An 18,641-nucleotide genomic window follows, 5' to 3' on the forward strand; every position below is an offset into this window, starting at 1 on the left:
GTAGATATATAGATGTTCAACAATACTATTAAAAATGATATTAATGTTATCACTAAAAGTTCATTGCTTGACTTTTGAAGTCAAATGGCTGGTTTGTTTTTCTTTATAATTGATATATGTTTTTAAAAATTTTAAGAAAAAGCTGGTAAGTATATAGAGGTTTGTGATTATTACAGATAAAAGGAATGCATTTAGGTCAAAATTCGTAACCTCGTAACGAATTCTAAATTTTATAAACTTCGAGTTTGACTTCTAAATGTCAAAGTTTAAATCTTTCTATGCAATGCAGAATCATACTGTAGCAGTGTATCATAATAATTTCTTTTGATATATAAGTCAGTGATTATTACAAATAACAGAAAAACTTGGGGTCAAAAGTTGTAATCTCGTAACAAAATCTGAATTTGATAAACGATGAGTTTGACTTCTAAATGTCAAGGTTCAAAACTTTATATGCAATGCAAATTTGTACCGTGTCATAATAGTTACTTCTGATATATAATTTAATGATTATTACAACTAACAGGAAAAATTGGGATGAAAAGTTATAATCTTGTAATAAATCTGAATTTGATAAACAATGAGGTTGACTTCTAAATGTCAAAGTGTATAACTTTATATTCAATGAAGAATTATATTCTAAATTGAATTTTAGAGGATTGAAAACCAAGTGAACAGATATATTTGTTAAGTAGAGTCTCAGTCAAATAAGTTAAAAAAAGGAAAACCTGTTATGGCTAGGAAAAATCTGGAGCTCAACATAATCAAGTGGTGCAACAGGATCAATTCTTCTTTCCATCTTCAACAACCTAAATCAATAAAATTCATAATTCAGCTTCCAATCAATTTCAATTCCTAAAAAACTTCTACATAAACTTACTTTCAAAACAATGCAAAACATCATACAACCAAATTCTTCAATTCAATAGTAAATTCAACAGTTCAATACTAACATCTCACTCCAGATTTGAATAGAGATCATCACCTACATCCATTCTAAACTAACATATAACATATTATCAACGATCAATAATAATAATAATAATATTCTTGTGAACAACCATTATTATATAATTACCTTTAAAGTGAGGCGTAGGTTTACACGGTATATTTAGATGGATTAAAGTGCTGACAGTAATCAAATCAAGATATATTATAATTATACTAATAATTTTAATAATAATAAGTTTAAACGTTGATATGTAAACAATTAAATAATATTATTAATAATTATAATAATAATAATAATAATAATAATAGTTTCTTTTAATTTGATCTGTAAACGTTTACATAATAATAATAATAATATCAATACACATGATCTGTAAACAGCTAATTAATACACAAATCTCAAATTAAACATATTAAACCTAAATCTACAATCAATCTAATATCAAAATTCAATCAAAAGAGTTAATAATAATATTATTATTACCTAGTGAAGATGAGAGAAAGAGATTTAGGGGTTTTGAGGTCCACCGTTGCGTCGTATGTGTGTGTGTGTGCGTGTGTGTATTAGATATAGTGGAGAAGGGACGATAGTAGTGGTGGTGGCGGCGGCCGTGGAGAGGGTCCATTTCGTTGTCGGCGCTTGGGGTGGTGGTGGAGGCCATGGTGAGGGCCGATGGAAAGGCATACGTGATGGAGTTGGGAGATATTTGGGATTTAGGGTTTGATTAGATAAAAAGATAGGATGTTTGAATAACAAATAAAGTGGGTGGGTAATGACCCATGTAGTATCCATATTTAAGAAAATGGGTTAAAAAATCTGAGAATGGATGAGAGTGTGACAAGTGGTATGTAGTGGTAGTTATTTATTAGAGTAGTAAGATTTCCTTAATTCACACTGGAAACATGAAATGTTACTTGTATGATCAAATAACTAATTAAACTTTAAATAAAATTTAGGGAACATTTTACCTTACACACAGAAAATAGACTATACAGTTTTTAATGAAAAAACGTCATTATATCCACTCGATTGAGATCAAGCCATTACGCGAAGATCATATATAACGACTTATGATTTGGTTGTATAAGATTGTTTGAAGAACTATTTAACTTGAGATCATAATAACTACTACTTGAATTCTTTTAAGTAATATTTATAAGATTCAAACAAGTTGAACAAAGATTTTGGCCCTTTGGAAGCTACTTGAATTCCACTTATGTTGTATCAAACAAGTACACATTGGTGACATCTTTTGTGTACTTGTGTTGTATCAAAATTCATAAGATATGGTTCTGAGTGGATCTCACCCCCACCATGACCATGCATCATCATCATAATCATCCTTAGCATCACCAATAATACGAGAAAAACGTAAACACTTAGACAAAATAATCCGTTACCGATAACGCATGCTATAGGTGATGGGACTTTTATCACCATACATCATATGCAAAAAAAGCCACTTTTTTCCACAGATATGAAATTGGTTTTTTCACACAAAGGACTAGAGAGACAACTATCATTGCAAAAAGCCAAATTAGTCCATGTACATGTCTCAATGCATGAGATACAAGTTATCATATATAGCACAAGCTATAGATAAAGAAGAGATACCTTCTAAAAGCTAAACTGATAATCTCATTGAAATGAAAAAGAAAAAGTAACCTAGAATTAACTTCACACAAACAAGCAATCAGTTCATAAATAGAAACTTTAGATAAAAACCCTAAAATATAAAAGATCTTGTAATATACCAAACATGTTCTTGAAATATCGTGTCAAGTCATGTTCAAACTTAGAACTTGATGCATCCATTGTGGGTGTTTGAGAGATATATCTCTTGTAATTCTCTGGACTTTTTTTATATTATTCGACCCCGTGGAAGACGATGAAAAACTCGGTACAGAATCGGATGATTCGGGCTTGCTCGTTGTGCGTCTCCTCCGGTTAAAACTTGTTGGGGCCAACGTGAGCTCGATTTCGCATTCTTCTTCTTCAATCTCTTGATCATCTTGTGTAACATGATCATGACTTGCAGGCTGTTCTAAATCAATCTTGTTCTTCTGTTGATCATCATTAATGAAGCATATGTTTTCTTGATGTTTATGTATGCTACTTTGCAAGTTCTTCATCAGCATCTTCTGGATTTGATACAGTCTATGAAGCTCATATACCTAAAAAGGATAAAAACGAAATTTAAACAATCTTTTATAAACACTAAATGTCTAAATCCATAAAGAAAAATCAGATTTTAGTCACATATGAGTGCTCATAATATGTGTAATATGTATACCTGCTCTTTGAAGGTTTCTTCATGCTTTAACAAGACCATCTTCATGCATTCCTTATCATATGATTGAACCAACTTGTCCATTATTATCTTCTTTGGGTTACTAAAAGCCGAAGTCGAATTTCGTGTTGCTAAGTTTCCAATCTGCTAAGAATTAATTACTGCATTTTTAGAGCATGAATATATATACATATTAAGAAATTATATGGCTCAAATGTAACACAAAAAGTGGAGAATTCAACTATTCAAGACTAGATTCTCTTTTGGTTAATTTATTCATGTAATATAATTTCATGATCACATCAAGTGATGAACTCATGATCTTATATTATGTAAAGATCAATTCTTGAAGCAAATGATTGACAAAGAACACAAAATCACCATTAAAGTTCATAAGATCATGTACATATGTTAGGGTTTCTAACCTTCTTGGAATTGGAAGAATGAAGCAAGTTGGTAGTGCTAAAAAGAGTTTCAAGTTTGTAGTGATTGTGTTCCAAGAAGAAGAAGAAATAAAGCATATAATTTGTAGGAAAAGGAGGGGGGGGGGGTGTCCCTAGGGTGGGGTGGGAGGTGGGGGGGGTGTTTCTATATTTGTTTTGCTTACAACTCATAGTTGTGATAGAGAATAACCACAAACAGCTAATCAGTTTGTTTGATACGCATGATAATAACTTTAGGATGACACCATACAATCCTCATGTTCACAATATTTTAAATTATTGGTTAGTTAAAGTAGCAGCTATTTTTATTAAATGAACGATTGATTTGATCATATGTTCTTATTTTAATTTATGATAACTTTAAATCTGATTATGATTGAGTACTTTTTTTTCTTATTAAACCCCATCAATTCCAAATCTAACAAAAATGTTGCAATTAATGATAAATCCCTGCAACCAACAAGTAAAGTTAGTTACGGTACAAAGATGTATATCTAACGTGTATGCTTTCTGACAGAAGACTCGCTTGTAACGTAGATATATGATTTTAATCGTAATAACATGTAAAGGGTTTTGACGAAATTTATGATAACTTGAAATCAAATTGTTATGGACTTATGGTTTGTATACTACTAGAGTTTGAATTATAAATTTACTGTTATCCTATGAATTGTGTTTTTATTGATGTGTTAATGGAGTAGCGACAAATCACTACTCCGATGCTAGTTTGTGCGTGACTTTTCAGACCATATTTCAAGGTTGAAGCACCACTAAGTGAATAAGTCCTCACTAAATCGAACCTTCCTGAGAGCTTTCTGGGGGTTTGATTAGTATTCATCTTTTAAAAAAATAACGATAAATTAAATCTAAAATTTTAAAATATGTAGTTAAAAAAAAACTGAGACAGGATTTGGGTATTATTTTTTAAGGTTTATAGTGCACAGAAATTCAAAAGCATGCTGAAGTTTGAGGCATATACTATGCATACCAAACAAATCTTACTCCTTCGTCCAATCTCCTTCATGTTTTGTGCTACTCCTGCCCCACACCATTTCTTCTATCTTCAATAAATAAAAACAACTGTGAACTACATTTTGTTATATAGAAAATTACGTAGATATTTGTATTCAATTTTTGAAGCGTCGCTACCGGGGCCCTAACTAACATGATTAGATAACACATCGTCACGTACAGTTTATGCCGGTTATTGTTCTTTGAAGGTTTAAAGACAGATTAAAAAGGTGTAAAAAATATATTCAAATTAACATGAAACCTTCGTAAGAAAGACTTAAATTAACACTTATCACAAAACCTCTACTTCATAGAGTTTTTAATGGTAAATAATTGTCACCCAAATAATAAACACCACTAACAGGTACATACATGATGCATGATATGTTTCATATATAATCTTAAGAAATTATTAACTATACTATTTGCAACTTGAAGATATATTATGAATTTTGAATAGTGGGGAGAATGAAAATAGAATAAATGGCGAGGTAGTGAAGTGTAACTTTGTTCATCTGAAACTGAAAGTTAAGATATTATACGAACCGGTGTGGGTCAGTACGGAACGGAATATGTGATTGTGGAGGACGAATTAGGTGTCAACATGCACCTGGCCTCATTTATGGATGGATATTGACCGTTCTTTTTATTTGTCTGGATCCACGTAACAAAATCTATCTTGTACAATTTTATTATTTAAAACGATAAAAATTAGCCTTACTCACCAAGTGTAAATTTATATATTTTACGGAGATTTTTAACTCAAAACCAATAATAATCTTAAGAACGCAAAATTTAGTTTATAATACATGGTGCATAAAAGGTAATCGAAGTGATAAAACACAGTTCTTAGTTTCTTACATGTAACGTCCAAATCACTACTTTTTATATAAAATTTAAAAATATAAATCGTTATAAAAAAGATCCAATAACAATAAAGAGAAAGACTAGCGGACAATAAGTTGCACCAGAACTTCCTTTTAAATGACAAATCAATCAAGTGTATGGTTCGTTTTCGTCAATAAGTGTTATTGTGCACGAGAACATCAATTATCCTTTTATTTAAACCCTGGAAGATCCTTGTAATGAACCACATGTTTACTAAAATTATTTGCACAAACTTTATGTCACAGCCCCCGACCCCTATGCCCCGGAGGGGAGCCGTGAACATTGATTGGTGGTATCGGTGTTTATTAAATTATTTTGCAGCGGAAAATTTCATCAGAACCGTAGTTAGGAAGAATGATCAGAGTTATAAAAACACCATGATTATTATTATGATAAAACGGGAACTTAATCCCTTTTGATACAAACATAAGTTTTATAGGGTTAAACCCATATTTACAAAACACGTTTCTTTATTCTGGTGACAAGCCACTTATTTAAGCTGGAAGCCCGCATGCATCATTCATTTGTCTCTAACAAGTCACCTGAAACATGTTTAAAATATTTGATCAGCAAGAAATACTGGTGAGTACATTCATTTGTAAATGACACATTTTACAGTTACAGCATTAAGATGTTTTTACACCTGTCTGCTTACAAATTACCGAAAGGTACTTGTCACTCGACCGTATCTATGACTGTGGTCATATTACTTATTGGCTAACACTTGTCCAATAAGTAACGTGTAATAACCCAGTAGGCAAGCCTTGTATACAAAACCCCACAATACCAATAGTAACCATCCCGTAAGTCTATAGGGACTTAATCACTATAATGTATTTAAAATACTTTTAAAAATATATTTGAAAACATTTAGACCATCTGTCATGAGCTTTATAGGTTTTGAAATCATCATGACAGTGTTGGAAAAATAGTTGTCTCGCGCAAATGTGAGTGGTACAAAAACTCGAATGTCTCACATTGCAAGTTTATATATTAAAGAACACCTCCTGATATTAAGCACCTAGGATAAACACAATGTAGTATAACTAGATTAGTATAAAACCAATAATCATAACGGTAATCACGAGAGTAAAAACTTTACACGATGGCACAATGTCATACCTTAACAGGCAGAGCTTTTAGATTTGCGTTTAAGTTTCTTTCGATCGGATAGGATATCGCTACGATAACTCGGGTATTATACCCTTAATATATATATATATATATATATATATAATATATGTGTGTGTGTTTTCAGAGAGAAGAGAATTTTGAGCGAAGAAATGAAGTCCCGATGCCTTTCTATTTATAGCAGGTTTTGGACCCCGTCGCGGTACGCGGTGGCAATAAATAGAAAGCCGTCGCGTACCGCGAAGCATCTTATAGCTTCGCTGAGTCAGCCCTAGGCCTGCTACGTGGCACGCCACGTGGCAGGCTACGTGTCCTCTGCGTAACCTCCACGTCGTGGTACGCGATGGGTAACCCAAACCCGTCGCGTATCGCGATGGAAGGATTTTTTTTTCTTCTTAATTCCCAACAAGGAAGGATTTTTTTTTCTTCTTAATTCCCAACAAAAATACTAAGGCGGCCCTTAAGCGGCTCGCGGCGATGCGAGCGTGCAAAGTGCGCCATCAAAGCGCCACATTGCGCCCATCGCACTTCGCACGAGCCCGAGCCCGTGCGCGTTCGGATGCTTCGCATCCTCCGCTAGGACCACTGAGTGTGATATGTCTTATAAGAACATTAACATAGGAATTTTCTTCCTTATAAAGTGCTCATTAGTTTTATCGTCTAGCGATGTGGGACAAGAAACTTACAAACCTATTTATACTAAGGTGGGAGCCTCTCCTTTTCTTTCCTCCACCAATGTGAGATGGAATTTTCCTTCTTTCATTTCCTTACTTTTTCCTTATTTTGTTCCTTTATTTTTTTATGGTTTGTTATACTTTACGACAAACAAGACAGGGTTCATCAATTGAAAACAAGGGGATCATAATTATATTTAAGAATAGCCCAGTACTCTACTCCTGACATGTGTTGGTCTAACCCTTCGATGAGGATGAGAGTCAAGAAATCTTAAACATTAGGGGGGGGGGTCTGAACACTAGGGGCACAGACATGTAAAAGGCAACATATTCGGCTGAACCCGTAGAAAAAAATTAGTATTATATATTCGTTTATTTTGACATTGCACCTGGAAAAATTTTGACATCGAACGCGTAGAAACCTTTAAACTAAATCCTTAATAACCTTAACAACTAACCTTAAACCACATTTATATTAAACAATAACAATATGTTAAGCCCATAACAAAGTTTTTTTTTTGGCATTTTAGTTGAGTTTTGTTATTTTTATCGTGTCACTCAACTGGAACCGTTTAACTTAAACTTAAACTTAAACTTGAACGTTAGTGATAGACAATCGGTCACCATATTTTCCTCGACTCTAGCATTGCTCTCTAGTGAGTAGATAGGCCAATTATTATTGATTATAATATAAAAGACCAGTATTTTTTTTTCTTTTTAGAAATGAAATGTTTTCATGTAAATTGTGAATCTTAGAGCATCCACAACGGGGTGGATTTCCCTAGGTCCGAATACAAGTGGCAATCGACGAACGTAAATCCGGCGGACGTCACCGTTGTGGCGCCCAAGTCCGCTGAACAAGTTTGGTTCTGCAAACGTAACACGAACCTGCATATGTGGGCCCCTTTATACCTATAAAACAATTCTTGATTTACAATCAATCCACAACCTCACCAAAATCTGATTCAACATGAAGTGGTTTCAGATCTAACCGATTTGAAGTTTCAAAGAGTCCATCTTCAAGTGGCGTCTCCACTACAACCTCACCAAAATCTGATTCAACATGAAGGGAGACCGATTTCTGTTCGACGTTTGAATATCCGGAGAGAGGTGATGGGCGACTGTGATGTTACTGAGGGGATGAAGAAAGTGAGCGGAGAGTGTATCTTCAGATCTAACCAAAAGTATTTTTGTGTAGGTTTGTTGTTTGAATCTCCGGCGAGGGGTGATGGGTGGTTGTGGTGCTTACTGATGGGATGAAGAAAGTGTGAGGAAAGGGCATCTGACTAACCAAAATTAATGTGATTAAATATAAAAATTAATATATTATAAAAGTATATTTAAAATTAATTTAATATAAAATAGTAGGTGATAATGTGTTGGCTTGTGTAGGTTTGTTGTTGTGGAAGAAAGTGGGTATTTTGTAAAAGTTTGAAAGCTGATGTGACGATGATGTGGCGGTTTGTATAAGTTTGTTGACGTGGATGCTCTTATACCTAAAAAGCTAATAAGTACCATAACAAATTTTATATTTCTATAATTTAACACTGAAAAACATTTAGTTGTGTATTAATAAATAAAATGTAATTTATATAAGCAAATCATTTTTTTTATCTAGAAGATTATTAACATAAAAAGAACAATCAAGAAGATTATGTTCCCGTGGTTTCCTTTGATTTGAGTTAGATCCAACAAATCCGTCTTTGACATTAATCAACCATGTGGGGTAAGGGGTGGACTTAACTATTTTAGTTAATAATTAAACCAAACCATTAAGAGCTCTTTCTAAGATTCATTTTCACATGCAAACTACATCTTTATTTCAATAATTGTAACTTATTTTACCATAAAACCAAATTGAGGAATAAAATTTTGTTGTCGATCTGTCAGATGCGATTCTCATCCATCAACTTATACTTTACCCTAAGGCTGAGGGGTGTGGGGGGCGCGAGAGGGGGCGTGAGTGGGGGCGCCATCCAATAATATTGTGACGTGTGGCAGAGAGAGAAACTTGATAAGATGGGTATTGGTAGTGGTGATAGCGCCCCGGGGCATGGTGTGGAGGGGCGCGAGAGGGGGCGCGAGCGGTTTATTTTTTTATTTTTTTATAAATGTATTAAAAAAACGTATTATTAAAAAAACAAGTAATTATTTAAACAAACACACATTAATTAAAAAAACACATTAATATATAAAAAAAATTAAAGTACTAAAAAATTAAAAAAACACATTAATTAAAAAAAATTAAAAAAACACATTAACATTATTCTTATTCTTCGGCTTCGTCTTCTTCGATCAACCTCTTCCGGATACGTTCCTTTTGTTTTTCCATCAGCATTTGGTCGACCGGATTTAGGTGGCTGAAGTCTCTTGCAAGGAAGTCCAAATCTCTCATTCTTTTTTTTTCCTTTTTGTCAACAGAGACCACCTCCAGGGTTTTGTTGAATTTATTGAGGGATTCAACAAGATCGTTGATGTTTACGGCTTCCCCCTCAGCCGGTTTTTTCCCCCTGGCGTCCCTTCCCAATGGCCGCCTCCTCGGCGGTGAAGACGTTTCCTCCCCCGCAACGTTTAGGTCGAATCCAACCCGGCAATCCGACCCGTCCGTTGTGCTGTACGCTCCAGACGAACTAGTTTTAGTCCGTTTCGGCCCTACTTCCGCATCAAGGTCCGGCGCCACCAGCTCAACCCACTTGGCACACCTTCTCAACCTCTCCCACAACTTTACACCGTCCCACGTCTTCACCGCCCCATACCTCCGCAGGCACTCCTGCTTCCACTCTTCGACAGTGAAATTATAGACCGCCAAATCGTCACTGCCACTTGGTCTCATACGACCGGCGTTCCTGTTGAACAGATTAGTAAACAAGCCGACAAATTTTCTAATTTCGGTCCACCGACCCGAAATCATATCGGGATTCCGCTCTGTACTCCCAACGAGCGAATAGAACGTCTCCCTAACCTTTGTCCAAAAGACCTTGCTCTTTTGGTAGTCGGCTGCAAAATTATGTAAATAAATTTGTAAGCCATTTAACTTTTTTATTTAACTTTTTATTTACAATCATTTTTAAAAACGTTAAAACAATTACCGCAACGCCGATCCTCAGAAATGGCTATCCAAGCCCGACACAGGGCTTCCTTCTCATCCGATGACCACGGAGTGATTTTCCGTTTCGCCCTTCCGGTCGAAGCCGAACCCGACCCGTCCGTTGCAAGTTGTTTTTTCCGGTGGACGCGTCTTCTTTGTCCCGCAGCTTCACCTTCTGGTTCCGGTTCTTGTGTCTCCGGAACTACAAAGTTAGGAGACGGTTGCATGTTGGATGGTTGAAAGCCGGATGATTGTTGCGACCCCGAATAAAACATCGGTTGTTCCGGTGCCGACCATAAATCGTCGTAAGGGTAATCTGAATCTAGGTTTGGGTACCAATTTCCAGACATGTTTTTAAAAAAAGGTTTCGAAGATAGGGTGATTTTGGGTTTTGGGTGTGGTGTGTGATATTCGTTTTGGTTGTAGTATGTGAGAATGGTTGTGTTTGATATGTATTGTGATATATGTATTGTGATATATATAGATGATTTTGTTAAAAAAAAAAAAATATTTTTATTCATTATTAAAGCCTTCCAACGGCTCTTTCCCATTTCCCACAGCCACTCACGCGCGCGAGCCTCCTGGCGCCTGCCTCGTTTTCCGCTCTCGCGCCCCTCTCGCGCCCCTCTCGCGCCCCGGTGGTGTGGCTCTCGCGCCCCGGGGCGCTATCGAAGTCCCTCACGCGCCCTGACTAGCGCTCCGCACCCCTCAGCCTAAGTAAATGATTGGTCAAAATATGCAATACTAAATTTTTTTGCATTAAAATAGTCTAGTTTAATATTATTTAAATTGAAATTGAATTTTTATATTTCATATTATAACTCATTAACTGATACTTTATACTAGTATAATAATTTAACTAGTGTCACCAGCTTGCTTTCACTTTTATTGATAAGGTCAATCTTACATATAGATTTACAATGATTTACACTTACACTTGTTTACAATGTGATTGTTTCAATAACAAAAGTGAAATTAAGAGTGTAATTAATTAGTTTGTTCGTCAAAGTAGATTTCCAAGCATATTATTATCTTTTAATAATTGATACTTAGGCTATTTGGGAAATTTAGATGAGTTATCTAAATTTTTTATGTCAAATAATAACAATAATAATAATAGTTGAAAACAAATAATAAATAAATAAAAAACGAGGTGGGGACAAGGTGCACATGGCATCAGTGGGTCTGGGGATCTCTTTCTCGATCTGTGTCTCTGTAGTCTGTACGTACTCTTCATGTACCTTCAAATACAAACACCTCATCATTTTTTGTGCATGATCTATAACTACTTTATAACTATGTTACGTGTTAAATGTAAAAAAAATGAATTTATTAGAAGTGGGGAATATTGTGTACGCTAACATCTTTTTGTCTTTTGTTTTTATCTACAGATGTAAGATAATTAACGTGAAATATTTTCACTTTTATACTCTTGATCACCTCTTTTTTCATTCATGTACAAACCTATCTATGTACATGATCTTCGGGCCATAGTTTTCAAGTCCTTAGCAATCGTCTACGTTAAGTTCTCTCCAACAATTTCATGTATGTACTTATCACTTTTGATCGAGACTTCTTCAACAGTCATGTGTCATCTTCATCCATCTTTGTATGGCAGAACCAAATAGTATTTTCATCCTCAATAATTGTCAAGAAAGTTACAAATCAACTGTTTGATAAAAGAAGGTTTTACATGATGTACATCATTTTTCCTTCGATATTACAAATTGTCAATGTTTTTGACAGTTTCCGATGAAAAATTAAAATATTAAATGAACTGATGCTATATATTAGCCTTTATATATCTTGTGTTTTTCTTTTTCAGAAAATGTTGTTCGTCCAACTTGCAAGTAGCAATCTGGAGGGTTTTTTTTTTCTTTTTTTAATAGAGTTTCAAACATTTTAATACATCACTTGATGTTAGAGGTGCACAAATCGGTTTTTTTAAAAAAACCGGTTCGGTTATTAACCGGACCGGTTTTTTTGGCCCGGAAAAAAACCGGTTCGGTTAATAACCGGTTTTTGTATCTGAAAACCCTAACCGGTCTAACCGGTTAGGACCGGTTTAGAAACCGGTTAGAACCGGTTAATAAACCGGTTTTTTTATTAACCGGTTTTTTAATAACCGGTTTTTAGGTTAACCGGTTTTTTTTTTTTTTTTTTTTTTTTAAATAACCATTATTTTTTCACAGTATAAACAAACCGGTAACTACAAGGCAAAACGGACTGACTCCATTCTTTGCTTTCGTTGTTAGGGTTCTTTGCTTGGAAGATTAAAAACACATAACTTTCATTTATAGCTTTTACATTAAAAATACAAACATTAAATCGTTATCGCATATTCGTAACTCAAAAATACAAACATTAAAGAATGCTTAGACACGATTACATTAACAACTTACTGTTTCTTACTCATTATTTGCCTCCATGTTTGCTGTTTCTTTAACCAATTTTCTTCGCTACCCGATCCCGAGATATTCCTTAGGTAATCGTCGTACGCGGCTTCTTCATCGGTCATTGGTTGAGTGTGTCCTTGATTGACCTCGTCTTCATACAAGCCCGCCTCATACTCCATTTCCCCCTCGAGTGAGCGTTGATGTTGTGCCCTATCTAAAGAGTCCAAGTAATCCTTGTAGCAAATCGACATCTCTACAGCTGGTGGAGTGAGTCGAGTCCTCCTAATCGATATAACCCTGCCAGAAACAGAAAAAGCAGACTCCGAAGCTACCGTGGAAGCTTGGACCGTTAGTAAATCTTTGGCCATGGTGGCGAGGATCGGAAACTCATCCTCCTTACCTCTCCACCAAGCCAGCAAATCAAGACTTCTAAATTCATCCGGAGTCATGTGTTTCACAAAGTTGGTACCACCATACCTTCCAAGTTCACTGCTTGGGATGTTTACCTTTTGACGTTTACCGGCGTCTTCCCAAATTATGTAGTACATCCCCATTTCAAGGTCGGTTTGGGATTGGGATTGGGCAACAGCTCTTAACGAGTCATGAATTTGGGAAGACGACCCGTATTTTGTAAGGTAAACATCATACATGTTTGACAAGGTGGTGTTGAAAGCATTCTTTAAAGTTTGGTTATAATAGGGGTTTTGATCGTCGTTTAACTCTAGCTCATCACATTTTTTTTCTATTAAAGCTTCAACACCACCAACATTGATGCAAGGGTTTAACGCAGCAGCACATGTCAAAACAGCGGGTAGTTCTTGAAAATATTTTCTAAATTTTTCTTTCATTTTTACACCCATATCAAAATAAGGTGCACCCCTACAATGAAGTTCACTCAACTTTGTGCACATGACAGCAATTTTTGGTAAAGCAATGGGGCTTGTTGGATAGTAAACCCCGGATAAACTAGTTGTGCAAGATTTAAAAATTTGAAGGACCTCCGTAACGATCTCAATCAATAACCAGTTTCTAGGATCGTACGGTGCACATTTACCCCTACTTGACAAAATTTGATGAAACGCAATTAATGATTCTTTTTGTTGGATGGCTTTCTCAAACATATCACAAGTCGAGTTCCATCTTGTTGGACAATCCCAATTTGGCCCCAACCATTGACAATTAGCTTCTACACAAAATTTTTTGTATCTTGAAAATGTTTTATTGTTGCTAAAAACATCTCGTAACATTCTTTTAAAATTGTTTCTTTGCGTTTCGATCACGTTTAACCCATCTTGCACGGCCAAGTTGATAATATGTGCAATGCATCGGCTATGAAAAAACGCTCCATCACAACTAGGTTTATACTTTAATTTTAAATGGCCAACCGCGGCCGTATTGTTGGACGCGTTATCAAACGAAATTGAAAAGATTTTATGTTCAATCTTGTATTGTCGAATGACTTTATCCAAGAGTTTAAAAATATTTCTACCCGTGTGCGGGTAATCAAACAATTGAAACGCAACGGTTCGTTTCATCATTTGCCACGACTCGGGGTCAACCCAATGAGTCGTCACACAAATGTATGAGTCGGGCGAACCATTAGGTACCGACCACACATCCGTTGTTAAGTTTACACCAGTTTGTAAGTTTGAAAAGTATGAAATTAGTTCGGATTTAGCGTTTTTCCATGCTTTAAGACAATCTCTTCTAAGGGTCGAACGACTTACGTGTTGGTAGCGTGGTTGAACATACTTTTGCATCATCTCCGTGAATTGAGGGTTGTCGAAGTGGTTGAAAGGAAGTGTTTTTTGAATCACAAAGTTTGAAAACTTTTGACGTACCGCTTCAAGGTCGTACGTAAACACCGTTCCTTGATTCGTCATCTCCGGCTGCGAACTACTTCCCGATTCGTCCTTCAAGGCCTTGCAAAAGGGCCTTTGTACATGCGCTTTTAAAGTGGAGTTTGCATCTTTGCCATAAAACTTCAAACAATGTTTGCATCGAGTTTTTGGCTACCGTTAGACATTTCGCATAGGTCGAAATGTTGCCAAACATCTTGGTTTCGTTTCGTGGGGATGACCCGAACGACCGTTTCTCCCGTGTTCGAGGCACCCATGTTGACGGATGAAGCAGCACTTTGGGAGGCCATGATAATCGACTACGAAATAAGAGCGTATGGAGTGGTAATGTGGTATAATTGAGCGTGAGATAACAAAATAATCGCGTATGAAATAAACGTTTAGAGCGTTTGGAGTTGTATAATCGAGTGTGATCTAACCAATACCCAACCTAAACTATATATAGATGTTTGTGGGGGTAAAATGGTAAAAAAAAAAAAACGGTCAAAAAAAAAAACGGCTATATAGCCGTTATACAACGGAAAAAAACCGGTTTTTAACCGGTTAACCGGTTATGGAAAAACCGGTTAACCGGTTTTTCCACAACGGTCAAAAACCGGTTTATAAAAAAAACCGGTTAACCGGTTTTTTTATAACCGGTTATTAAAAAAAACCGGTTTTTTTATAACCGATTCGTTAACCGGTTTTGGCTCTAAAACGTGTAACCGAAATACAAACCGGCGGTTTGTAAACCGGTTTTTAAAAAACCGGTTTTCTTAAAAACCGGTTTCCGGTTTAAACCGGCAAACCGGTTCCCGGACCGGTTTTTTTGACCACCTCTACTTGATGTTGGCCGGTATCTTAAAAAGAATTTAGTTGACATGTTCATAGAAAATAATTTTTAAAAATAGAATGGTTAATATATTTTTATAATCAAAATAACGTATCTCTAAAATTGATGACTAAAAAACGGCCGGCATATCTATAATGGAGCAATTATCTTATTTATCATTATTTACGTTCAGAGTACTTATTTAAGAAATTTGCAAACCATACAATATTAAATTATTTATAGTAGCTTTCTCATCCACATATCTATAATTAAACAAAATATCACATTTATTCCTAAAATTTAAACATCTTAAAAAAATATTCCACCTCTTGAAACCGGCCCGGTCCGGCCGGTTGGACCAGGACCCGGTCCTTATACCGGGTCGTCTCAGTGTATTTGGGTCGTTGCTAAAAACCCAGCCAGGTTTTGCAGGTGGCGGTCGGCCCGGACCGGTTGACCCGACGGGTAAACCGGTAAAAATCATTTTTTCATTAAATCCAAAATGAAATGTGCATGACGGGATTCAAATTTGGGACATTTGGAGAAAGTTTTAATAACTAACTCATAAGCCAACCAACCAAGCTTAATTGATGTCTCTATTTATTAAAATAAATCATATATATTTAAAAAACAATGTATAAAACATAAATAAATATTAAAGTTTGTTATTATTATTATTATTGGTTATTACTATTTTTTATATGTATATGAATTATATATATATATATATATAAATATATATTTAAATTATTTATGATGTCATCCGGGTCGAACACCAGTCCGCCCTCTCGGGTCGATTGGATCTTTGACCTGGTAAGGCGTCCGAACCGGATTTGAAAACATTGCATTTCCCATGTCTACCCCCCTATTAAATTAAATAATATTTATTTACTTTACCTTTACCTTTATTACCTTTTATGTTTCTTTCACTTACAATCACTTATAAAAACTATCTACTACTCTAATAAAATAATACTATTTTGTGTCACTCTCTCAATCATCCTCACATTTTTTAAAACCCATTTTGTATTTGGATCCCGTGTGGGTCATTACCCAACCCAAAATAGTCTTATTCTTATGTATGTATAAAGCAAGTGTGTCAATGTTTATTTATTTCGTTTTATATTTTAACGTCATGTTTATACTTAAGTAATAAATGAAACAATTTAGCTAAAAAAAGAACATGCAAAATGGGATTGAAGTGGTCGGAACATTGCTTTATTAATTTTTTTTAAATCTTCAGGTATATAAAATAAAAGTCAATTAAAATATTTTATTCCTTAAAACTTTTCATTATATACATTGACTGCATTCTTATAAATTTGTTTATCGACATACTAACCATTTAAATTTATTCTTTTGGCTTTTTTTGGAAAGCTAGAATCATGAAGTTCATTTCTTAGCTGTCGTATATATAACTAGCTTTTATTCTCTGTAATACGGTGTTGTTTTATATTATTTGTTTATAATATTAAATTATTAATAGATCTTTTTGGATTTTAATTTTATTTATTGTAAGAAAGTTATTAGTATATTTAGGATGTGATGATGAAAGGGTTTTACAAATAAATGATATATTATAACACGATTTAAAAGCTATATGGGTTTGGTGAGACCCATGACCCGTTTTTTACTATAAAATTATTTCTTAATTATAAATAGTATCTTTTTAAAAAATCGGATATTAATTTTTAGTATATCCTTATTTTATAGGATTTTCATATTGTATATTTGATAAGATTATTTTTTAATATAATGAGATGTTATAATCCGTTAAAAAGTCTATCTGGGTTTGGTGAGACTCATACTCGTGAATTCGGTTTAAATGCATGAGAAACATTCATTTACAAATAAAGCAATCTGATGGTTTGAGAGAATTTAAAGAGGTTTCGTTTATATATATATTTAAGATTAAGATTTAATACATAATCTTGTTTTATTATGTATGGTTGGCTTGTACTTTAAAGAACTCGTGTACACGGACATCTATACGTCGCTTTGTCAAGATTTACAGGTAGGCATTGACTAAAAATTTTGATTATTGATAAATTAGGTATATTGACCAACACAACTGCAAAAGTAGCGTAAAAAGAAATTTTTTCTTATTAGTAAATATTTGCGTTATTTTTCTTTAGTAATTCCTATAATTTTAATATAAATAATAATTTCATTAACAATACATGATAATTGTGTTGTCAATTGTATTTTGATTAAAATTTTCATCAGTTCCATGTGTAATACACTGAGCTCAAACTAATATTAAATAGTTGTAGGGAGGTGAATAGTGGAACCTCTTTTTTCATTCTTTTTAAACGAGCAAAGAAAGCGCAATTTATTAATTAACAAAACCAGCATCATAAGACGCTATAACATAATACACCAATACAATAGACCACCAACCGATTACACCAACAAAACATACCTACACTTTACATATTAAACCTTTGCCAATCCTCCCTAGACTCTGATATTGATCTCAACCTATTCTAGACTCACAAAAAGCCAAGTACTTTTATTTTCTCAATCAAATATGCCATATGTGCGGGTTTTTCTTCAAACACCAAGGAGTTCTTAGCCTTTCACAAGCACCAAATAGTGATTAACATTATGGCATGGAAGCTCTTTCTTATACACTTACAAGAAAAATATAAAGGATTGACCATAAGCCTCTAAATTTAGAGTATACTTAAGTTTTTTTCTAAAAATTTTGTATTACAAAATTCCAATATAGTAATGTTTAGTTTTTTCTCTATTTTTTCCCTCCATATTATATATAAAATGTGGTTATAGAGATTCCAATATGAAAGAAATGTGAAAGAATGTAAGTTCCCGTATAATTTGAGGGATGAAAAATGGCGATGACTGGATGAGGTTCTTGACGTATAGTATAGAAAATACCACTTTTTTTGTTTTAATGATTTTCTCTAAATTTTAGGTATGATTATAGAAATGAGGTTCCTAAAGTGAATGCTCTTGTACCAAAGAATGGAATCCGGATTCATTTTGTTCAAAAATATTGTACAAAACATAACACCTTTTGATATAATGTGCCCACGGTGTGTTGGCTTATTTGGAAAACCATAATCATGCATCAGCAT

General features: G+C 34.5%; 1 long non-coding RNA gene across 1 annotated transcript; it reads right to left on the bottom strand.

The window, feature by feature from the left end:
- Nucleotides 1–2,734: 2,734 nt before the first annotated feature.
- On the bottom strand, nucleotides 2,735–3,740 carry LOC143586725 (uncharacterized). Its single transcript, XR_013144750.1, has 3 exons — nucleotides 3,668–3,740; nucleotides 3,246–3,386; nucleotides 2,735–3,126 (listed from the first exon to the last, which is right to left on the bottom strand). It is a non-coding gene; the product is annotated as an uncharacterized LOC143586725 (long non-coding RNA).
- Between the last annotated feature and the right edge of the window lie 14,901 nt (nucleotides 3,741–18,641).

This window comes from Bidens hawaiensis, unplaced genomic scaffold (genome assembly GCF_021521415.1).
Source record: "Bidens hawaiensis isolate Kalapana, Puna unplaced genomic scaffold, B.hawaiensis_p1.1 tig00034783_1, whole genome shotgun sequence".
NCBI classification, from domain to species: domain Eukaryota; kingdom Viridiplantae; phylum Streptophyta; class Magnoliopsida; order Asterales; family Asteraceae; genus Bidens; species Bidens hawaiensis.